This window comes from Saccostrea echinata, unplaced genomic scaffold (assembly GCF_033153115.1).
Source record: "Saccostrea echinata isolate AGI-Se365-2 ecotype Australia unplaced genomic scaffold, CSIRO_AGI_Sech_v1 ptg000033l, whole genome shotgun sequence".
In the NCBI taxonomy this organism is placed as follows: Eukaryota; Metazoa; Mollusca; class Bivalvia; order Ostreida; family Ostreidae; genus Saccostrea; species Saccostrea echinata.
In genome coordinates, this window is record NW_026889782.1 from 1,206,932 (window position 1) to 1,217,177 (window position 10,246).

The 10,246-nt window shown below is 35.7% G+C and overlaps 1 long non-coding RNA gene and 1 pseudogene across 1 annotated transcript; one reads left to right on the forward strand and one right to left on the reverse strand.

The window, feature by feature from the left end:
• The first annotated feature begins 760 nt into the window (after positions 1-760).
• LOC133198932 (uncharacterized) lies at positions 761-5,060 on the forward strand. Its single transcript, XR_009722673.1, has 2 exons — positions 761-862; positions 4,744-5,060. It is a non-coding gene; the product is annotated as an uncharacterized LOC133198932 (long non-coding RNA).
• A 3,540-nt stretch (positions 5,061-8,600) lies between these two features.
• LOC133198930 (pre-mRNA-splicing factor CWC22 homolog) lies at positions 8,601-9,854 on the reverse strand (annotated as a pseudogene).
• Positions 9,855-10,246: the final 392 nt, after the last annotated feature.

Below are 10,246 nucleotides of genomic sequence, written 5' to 3' on the forward strand. Positions count from 1 at the left end.
TTTTTTTTTAATAGATTTGTTCCGTTTACGAAGAAACCAAGTTTACGTATGAAAATAAATAATAAAATAAATATATCCTTTTAATTCAGTACAATTCCTTTGTTATATTGACCTTAAGGAAAGAATATGGACTTCGCATTTCTCGTTTTGTCGATATGTTTTCTCATAAGTCTATATATATATGTATATATATATATATATATATATATATATATATATATATATATATATATATATATATATATATATATATAGGGATTGACCTCATCAAAAGTCTATGTATATTTATATAATATTCATTACATAAAGCCATTGAGAATTGAAAAGCACTGTTGCTAACTTGTGTAATGATGCATTTTGTAAATAAAAAAATAATGGATGCTAGTTACTAATAGTTTTGTTTATTCTACGAGAAAATTACACGTTCATAAATTTACATAGTAAATATTTCCCTCTCGTGCCACCCTTATCTCTTCAGAGTAAAATTTATTAAAATATGTATTTCCTGACGCAATTTTTATTTCTTAAAAAAAATATTTGGAAAAACTCCTGAATTTAATCATGCATGAAACATGCACGTGAGTTATTTCATCCTTTTTGTTTCTTTTTTTTTTCTGTTTTCTTGTTTGACACCGACTTTCAATGCTAATTGTGCAAAACTTATGTAATCACAAACATCTACAGCTAATTTAAAATGTAAATAAGGTTGCACTTTTCATGCGTCAGGTAAACAGTATATATATTTAAGGGACCACGGCACTAAATCTAACTGTACGTAAGCAAAGCAGCACGACTATGAAGTTATTGGCATTCCTACTTATTTTGGTGATAATCGTCGCCTTATTGGCAATGGTGCAAGCAGGTAATGTTAATCTAACCTTTTTTTCTAACCAGAACTAATGTATGATGAAACTGCATTACTTGAAATGGAAAAACCTTGTGTGCATTTGCAGTTTTCCATCCCTACATGATTTATGTGCATTTTCAACAAGAACAACATACTTATCTTTCATATGCAATTTATAGCACCGTTCGCGGTAGCCACGTTACATGATAAAGAACCCACTGCTCAATAGCCCGGAGTACCGAGCCGGTTAAATGTCTCAGTTTGAAGTTTGGTAACGTCTCATTTGCGTAAAATAAACGAACAATTAAATAATCATTTAATGCTATTTGTTTAAACTTCGTTAAACCGAAGAACTAGCAATCTGATTATATAAGAGATCATTTTTGCGTAACTAAAATGTGTTTATAATTTGTAGTCTTGACTATTATATCACATGGCCTTTTGGTCGAGTTCGGGTAGTTGCCTTATTTTGTAATCCATATTGGTCAAAATATAATAACGGCTAGAAACTACAGTGTAGGTCATTTGCATTTTTTATTTTGCTGTTAAGATGAATTATTCTCATATTTATTGTACTTAAAAATAACTGAGATTTCCACAAATTGAAGAGAACGATATCAATTAGAGATGGTATCAAATTAAATTTGTCAGTTTAAATAGGTCACGAGTCATTCAGATGACCTATTGCCATCTGTTTTTGTCCTTTGTTGTGCGTAAATATTTGAACATTTTAAGGTTCTCTGAAACTGCTGAACCAGAATCAACCAATTCTTGCAGATAGCATTTATGAATGAAGAGAAAAAATTGAATTTAATGGTCCCTGGGGTTCTTGTCAGGGGTGTGGTGGGCTCCTGGGCATTAAACAAACAAGAGTGCCTTCTCCTCTTCTGTGTGTTAAGGCAAAAACTCTCTATTAAACATATACTGCATTACATCTTTTAAAAAATTCCTTCTCTGCCTCTGGGAAGTAAGAAGACAAACTTAGTGCATGGTTATGATGAGCAAGGTTGTCTCTTCAATAAATGTGAATTTCATGGCCCAAGGGCCGGGGTTCTATTAATAATATAGTAAAAATGCATTAAATCTTTGTAAACCTCTGCTTTTGGGTATTTGGCAAATAATTTAGTGCATGGTTATGTTTGGCAATGGTGCCAAATTGTGAATTTCTTGGCCCCACGGGTAAGAGGTTCTGGTGTTAAGACTGACAATATAAATCAGATGGAAAAATGCCTTTAAAATATCTTCTCGGCCATTTGATAATTAATAGACTAACTTTTTGCATGGCTATGATAAAAAAGCATGCCTCTTGCAAGATTATTTAATTTATAACCCCTGTTTTAGGGGTTTGGTGTTGGGCAGGTGCTCTGTTGAACGTAAACGGAAATTTTTTTTTCTTCTCTGTCCCTGGGCTTTTAGTAATTTTTATTACTCATGTACAAGTCTGCTTCTTCCACAATTGTGTGCAAGGGTGTTTCTTCCAAAATTGTAAGTTTTTCGACCCCTTGCTTTGGGGCTCTTGTGTTAGGGTGGGTCTTTATTGATTATGAAGTGAAAATGCATTAATTCTTTGAAAATCTGCTTTGCTCCTATGTATTAAGCAGATAAACTAATTACATAGCAATGATGAGCAAGTGTGCCTTTTCCAAAAATGTGAATTTCCTGTCCCGTAGTCCAGGGATTTTGGTGTTAGGTGGAACTGTGTTGAATCTATAGTGAAAACGCATATTTCTGTCAAAATCTCCTTGAAAAACAGAGTTCTAACCAGAGGTACTGTGAGCACTGAGCTCACTAAATGATACCCCCTGCCGCCCATATGATTATAATGGCAAAATCCATGTATGCCCTGGGAGACCCGAAATAAGTGTCATATCAAAAAGTAAAATAAGAGGTACACAATGGCACTATGTAACAAAGATTCTGTGAAAGTCTCATTAAATTTCATTCTGTGGTTTAAGAGGAGTTGCGGATAAGAGATAGGTACTCCAAAGCTTAACAGACGGACGGACGGACAGACAGACGGACGGACGGACACCCCGATCACTATATACCCTCCCACTTTTTTAAGCAGGGGTATAATAATCTTGTAATAAGCATGAGTATTTTTACCCTATTTTGGAAATTCTGGACAATTTGGTCAATTGTTCTGGTGTCAGCTGGGCAGGGCTCTATTAATTTGAATTCTGCTGAGAAAAATTAATTACCGGTACGTTTGCTATTCATCTATGATATGTAATCACTTCTAAACAATGTCATTGAAAGGTCAATAAAATAAGAGAACTATACGTTGTTTTTTTTAATAACATATCATACAAAAATACTTTCATTGTTTTTAGTGGTCACGTAGCATTGAATAATTAATAAATAAAAATGAGACAAAAATATAAAGATATTTTATCTTTGTATGCATCAAATGTTCCTCAAAAACCAAGAGAAGGCAACGTGAGGGGGAATGAAATGGGTTAAACAAAAGTGCATAAACACTGATATTTATTTCTAAGTTGCATGATGATAGTGGCAAATGTAAGATTTGTTGATGAGTACAAAACAATATATAGTTGATCCCAAACCATCTTCTTTCTCTTGTTCTTAGGTAACATGGATTCAGCAGCTATTTTCATATTATGTATACTTTTATGAACCTTTTTATTGTATTATACTCAGGTGACAACTAAGGCCCTTGTTTTTGTTGCAAGGCCAGAGCAAGGTCATTATCTTTTTTGGATAAAAAATTATGTTTTCATTAATAAGCTACCTACAATGTACTTCTTCAGTGTACTACTTAAAATTTTATCATGTTATTCTTTTGCGTAAAAACATTATACCACATACTGTTTATATCATAAGACTTCCAATTCAGATTTTTTCCTCTATAATTTTCTTAAATCTTTAAGGTATTATGTCGTGTTTCCTTATCGCCATTTAATTTTTTATTTTTTGAATGAATCAAGTCATATAGAGATACAAAAGGGAACAGAAACAAAAAGTATTGACCGTCGAATAAGACAGAAAGAACCGTTTAAATGATTCTTCGCTTAAATCTGTTTACAATAGCAACTTGATCTTGAAACCTGACAAGAATATCTCCTTAAAGCGGTTCAATCCTGAGCTTTTGACCTAATTTTTGTCTGGACCTTTATTTCTAGAATATTACATCATACTTAGGTTGTTACATTAAATTTGGATTCTTCAATGCAAGTTAAGCTACACTGTACATTCAAATAAATACTCAAGATTTAAGTCCAAACAAAAAGCATTAAGTGAGAAACTATCTTTTGTGGCGGAAAGTTTTTTAGAAGGAAATGATCAATTTTTCTCTTTCGAAGTATTTACCGTACTGTTAGGTTTGGATTCCTATGCAAGCTGCTCAATGAGTTATTTTGTGTAGTGAAATGTTTTACGCTGGTCCTGAAAAATTTATTAAATTACATTTTATGAATTCTATCACTTTATTGATAAATATAGCAAATATATTCTGAAATTCCAGGAAAAATTAGGCCCAATTTTAACTTATAAATTAACACTTATTTAGTGATAGCTGAAAATTTACATCATAGACCCCCACTTTTGATTTTCTTTTTGAATATATATGACAACTTTGATCTTTCTGGTTAAATTCGGTAAAAGTTTAAGACTTAAAAATAATTTTCTAGCTTATTCAATATTTTATGCCAGAAAAATGACAAAATAGTAGCAAGGTCAAATAATTGATTGTGCAAATTAATTTAAAACTTTGCACATTCATTGACCTTTTGACCTCCACGTCCGTGTTGTGTTTTGAATGCCGTAGCTTTTCACACACTTTATAAGCAAAATAAATGTTGAATGTAAAAATTCGTTGCATGACAGATTTTCTCACAGATACATGATATATAATACTCTTATTATTTCATTTACAGGACATTTACAGGAAATGGCTGGCCTGATAGACTGCTGTTGTTGGAACGGTTGGAAATGCACGTGTGCATGTGCAAGATAATAGAGATTAACAATCCAATTACCATTTTAACCACATGCGAGGACTACGATTTTGAGAAATGTGTATGAAAACTTAATGTGTCTTTCGGAAACGTTTAATGGTTATTTCCAATATTAACTAACGTATGCTTCTCCTTTTTTATGCCACAGCCTTAAACAAATGTCAGTTCTACATAATGTTTCAAAATAGTTCATAAAATGAAAATTCTTGCTTTGAATAAAAAATGTTTTATTCTTATGTTAAAAGTTCTTAGAATTGAAGATTTTATGAGGGCGCGAAGCGCCCGAAATGAAATATAAATTATATGATAATATTGAAGTGAGATATAATAATGCATTGACCTTCAATTCAACACTAAAATAACAGCTCTTTAAAGTATGACTACCTATAAATAGATAAAAACTACTCAGGTATGAAAACCTACTGCGCATGCCTCAGGTAAACCCCATCTGCTCGATAATCGATGACTTTCAATATGCGAGCCAAAACAAAGCAAAGAAAACTTCAAATGTTATTTTGACAGAATTTATAATAAATACACAACAAAGATAATTCTATTTAACACAGTAATCATCGAATTATTAAACATGAAGATCGGAATTGTAAAGCAATTATGTCCATCATTTTTAGTACACTTAAAAAACCACCATGCAGTTAAAATCCGGAAGGCATCGTGGCGTCGTGGCGTTTTATGGTACAGGATTATCCCCCTACAACATATACGATAAAAATAATTCAAATATTAGGTAATGCTATCAGGTATCAAGTAATAGAAAAAATGAATAAACATCTCCCACTGACCCAATAAACGGGTAAGGGTGGGAGGGAAATGCATTATTATATCTCACTTCAATATTATCATATAATTTATATTTCATTTCGGGCGCTTCGCGCCCTCATAAAATCTTCAATTATATTTCAAATATTTCCGTGAGATATTATAATGCATGTTTAAAGCCGAAAATAAAACTCACCAAATTCAAAATATTACGTGTATAAGACATATCAGACGAAGTATTACTTAAATAAAAGTTCTAAATGTTCGAGCATTTGACCAATCTGCTTTTGACAGAATTTCCTCTAAAGGTATTCCGGTATTATGCGCTCTACTTGAGACCATTCTGCACGAATGCGCCTGAAATTTTGATGTATCGATGCCTGCATCTAACATAACAGACTTTATCCAGTTGCTAATCGTTTGTGCAGAAACCCCATTATGGGGTTTTTTGGTTGCGCGGAGCAACGGATCGGGTTCAGTTTTGAGCTGCGATCTAAATGATTCAGTTCGTTTCTCGTAAACAGAGCAACAATGTACCACGCAGAGTCTTTCATTATCAATTTTATCGTACTGAACAGATCTACATGCATTGTTCATGTGAGATTTTGATAGACCTGGTAAATGAAAAAAAATACTATCACCCTTTCTTTCCATAAATCGGCGATCGAATCGAGCAATTTCCGAAACCCTTTTAGGAGTTCCTAGAGCAAGTAAAATGGTAATTTTTTTGCTCAGTTGTAAAATCGAAAGGTCGTTATCACAAGGAAAATCAGACAAATGTTTAAGAACAACATTAATATCCCAGGAAAAAACATATTTAGGTTGTGGAGGATCTTTAATTAATATTCCTTAAAAAGTTGTTTCACAACAGGGACCTGTCCGACAGAAACTCCATTCAACTGCGGTAACACTGAGGAAATTGCCGACCTATGAACATTAATTGTTCGGTATTTATAGCCCTGATAAAACATCCAAGCTAAAAAAAATCTAGAACAGAGGCCAAAGGGGCTGAAAAGGGATCAATTGATCGTTCCAAACACCAGCTATTCCATTTCGACCAGGCACTGTCGTAAGCAGATTTTGTACCTGGTCTCCATGCGTGCAAGAGTAGTTCTTTAACTTGGTTTGAAAAACCTTCTGACGTGTAATATCTCCTGATACCTTCCACCCTGCTAGTTGTAATGTGCTGTTGGCGATCAAAGGGTGAACTTCCCCCTGGGGAGACGTTAAGGTTCTCGAGCCCATGGGTATCAGTACTGGAAAGTCTATCGACATCTGAAGGAGGAGAGGATACCAAGGTTGCGTTTGCCATGTCGGTGTTACGATCACAACTTGGCACCTCTCCTCCCTCACTTTCGCTAGACAAGGCATTATCATGCAAAACGGGGGAAAAGCGTAACCTAGAATGTCCCTCCATGTCTGTAGCATCGCATCTGATGCCTGTGCATGAGGGTCTACCCTCCAGCTGAAATAAGTGTTCAGCTGGGGATTTGTCCTGTCTGCAAAAAGATCTACTGAACAAGGGCCCATTATCTTCATTAGATGACTGAATATCTGTGGATCTAATTTCCAGGAACTCGTGTCCTCGAAATGACGACTCTCCAAGTCTGCCTCTAAATTCAAGTAAATATTCCCCTGTTAGAGTTATGTCCCTTTCCAAACAACATTGCCAAATCTGACTTGCAAGTTCTATCAACTTCTTTGATTTTGTTCCCCCCATGTTGTTTATATAAGCTATCGTCACTTTGTTGTCCGACTGCAGTAGTACGTGCTTTTTTATGATTTTTGCATTCTGACAAATTGCACCCCATCCTAACAGACTTGCATCTGATTTGACGATGATGTTTGGCTGGGGGCGGACTAAAGCTCTCCCATTCCATACACTTATTTTTGTCGACCACCATATTAGTTCCTGTTTCGAATCCTCGTCTAATTGCACATAACTCCCTCCCGCATGTAAGGCTCTTGTTTTTAGTAACTGTAGACTTCTGTAATGGAGAGGAGAGGGTAGAACCGCTTGATTTGTAGCAGTTAGACGCCCTATTAATTGGGCTGGATCTCGAGCTGAGACAGACTGACGACTCACAAGATCTAAGCAGTTCTGTTTTATCTTTAGTACCTTTTCTTTTGGGAGAGAGAGGGTCATTGTTTCCGAGTTTACAGTGAATCCCAGAAATTCTGTTACATGCGAAGGGACTAGAACAGATTTTTTTCTGATTGATTAAAAACCCTAGGTTTTCTAAGAGGTAAAAAGCTGTTGATAGATCTGATTGAATGCCTGAGAGAGATTGGTTCATAATCAGAATGTCGTCTAGGTAAATCACCAGACGTATGCCCAAACGACGTAAAATTGCTATTGGAATTTTTATTATCTTTGTAAACACTCGCGGTGCTATTGCAATCCCGAATGGAAGGGATGTAAACTCCATTATTTTGTTTTTCCAAAAAAATTTCAGAAATTTTCGGAATTCCTCTGCCATGTTTATCGTCAAATACGCATCCTTTAGATCTAGTTTTACTAACCAATCTCCCTCCTCCATGAGATCTCTCAGCAACTGTACCCCCTCCATTTTGAAGTGTTCGTAAGGGAGAAAACTTTTCAGATTTCTTAGATTTATTACAGGTCTTATCTCGCCCCCTTTCTTGGGTACCAAGAAAACGTTGCTGTAAAATGAATCGCGTGTGGGAGTTGTCTCCCGTACCGCATGTTTTGACACTAATTTTTCTATTTCGGAATCTATCAATAACTGTTCCGCTGTTTTGAATTTGGATGGAACAGGCATTTGTTTCTGATAAGGATTTGATAATAGAGGAAGTTTTATTTCTTCGATCGACTGTAGGATCCAAGGATCCCGTGTAATTACTTTCCAGTTCTGAATGAAATATTTCACACGCCCCCCTACAGGCACTGACTGAGGGATAACTACAGCATTCGGGAACAGAAATTTTGACAGATTCCGATCGATGTCTGATAACTTTCTGTCTGTGACTCGCCTGACTCATTGAGTGTTTGGTTTCTTGGGAGGCGCTGTAAATTTCTGATTCGCTCCCTGACCCCTGTACTGTGGGTACTGTGCGAATCTCTGATTCTGAGTGAACTGCCTCCTGTCTGTCTGTCTACGACCCCCATACTGAAGGCTTGATGAGGGCCTCTGAAGAAAAAACTGGCGGTTTCTATCAGAAAATTGTCTTGTCTGAGACCAAACTTTCTTCTCATTACCATTAGACAAAAGCTGTTTTAATTCTCTGTTATCTTTGTTATCTTTAGCTAATTGTTTGAGAAAGTGTTTTCCAAATAAATCATTTTTACACTTTCCCAGTGATTTTTGTACCTCTTATCGGAAAGTACATCTACTGACTCTGGCATTGTTTTAGCTAAAACTGCTTTACGCCTATCAGTATTGTAAAGGAAATGAGAATTTCCTACAAACATAATTGCTCTTTGGACAAACTGAATTACATCAGAAGGGTCCATACCCTTGCCCGTTTTGCCTATTCGTTCTGCCTCGCTCCATAAAACGGAAAGTGGCCCTAAAGCATCTAGAATTCTCATCTGTGTATTGATTTTATTTTTCTCTAATTTGCCATTCCATTTTTTCCCCTTGAAATAAATTTTCTTGAAAAATCTATCCAAAGACAAACCCTGAAGCTTTTTTGAATTAGGTATAGGACAAATCTTTGGAAAACATTTTGTCTGTTCTTTTTATCGATTCCTTTAGTTGCGTACTTAGTAACAAAATTAAGTATCTTTTTAGAAATTTTTGGTTTAAATTTTGTGCTATCAGCGGAACACAAAAACAAATCAGAATCTGAATCAGACTCGGAACTAGAGCTTGACGAGCTTGAGGAATTAGAGGAACTAGAACTAGAGGAGCTGGAACTTGATTCATTTGAGGACCTGCTCTTTTTACGTTTTTTTTTTAGCTCGCCTGTGTTCTATTAGAAACGTCGCCAGACTTACTTTTTGCATTTCGAATTTGCTCCGACACCACTGCCGCCGATAATCATCCTCTGTTTTGTCCGCTACAGAGACATGTTCTACTTGAGAGTCCTCCGACTCATCTACCTTATTGTTATCACTCTCCTCCGCCTCTGCGGGTGAGCTTTCCTGTTCTTCATTACTTTCATGACGTGCCGGCGTTGCCTGTCCAGGACCCGGCGAACGAAGTTGGGCATTGGCCATTCGAACACGAAAACACGTGTACTCACTTGGCGAGCTGAATTGAAAGTCATCGATTATCGAGCAGATGGGGTTTACCTGAGGCATGCGCAGTAGGTTTTCATACCTGAGTAGTTTTTATCTATTTATAGGTAGTCATACTTTAAAGAGCTGTTATTTTAGTGTTGAATTGAAGGTCAATGCATTATTATATCTCACGGAAATATTTGAAATATAATTAAATTGAGTCCTTTGGGAACAAAAATGCCAAATGCAGGTTTCGTTAAATAATAATAATATGTATGTTATATAAGATCGGTTGTTACATAAATGAAATATGAAGATCACGAACAGTATTCAATCTCGAAAGTCCAATGAAACGATACAAGTTTAGAGCACAGCAAACACAAACCTCAACATTCAGAGGTGGGATCAGCTGCCATGGAGAAGTGAGCATCCCCTGCCGACCAGTCACACCCGCCGTGT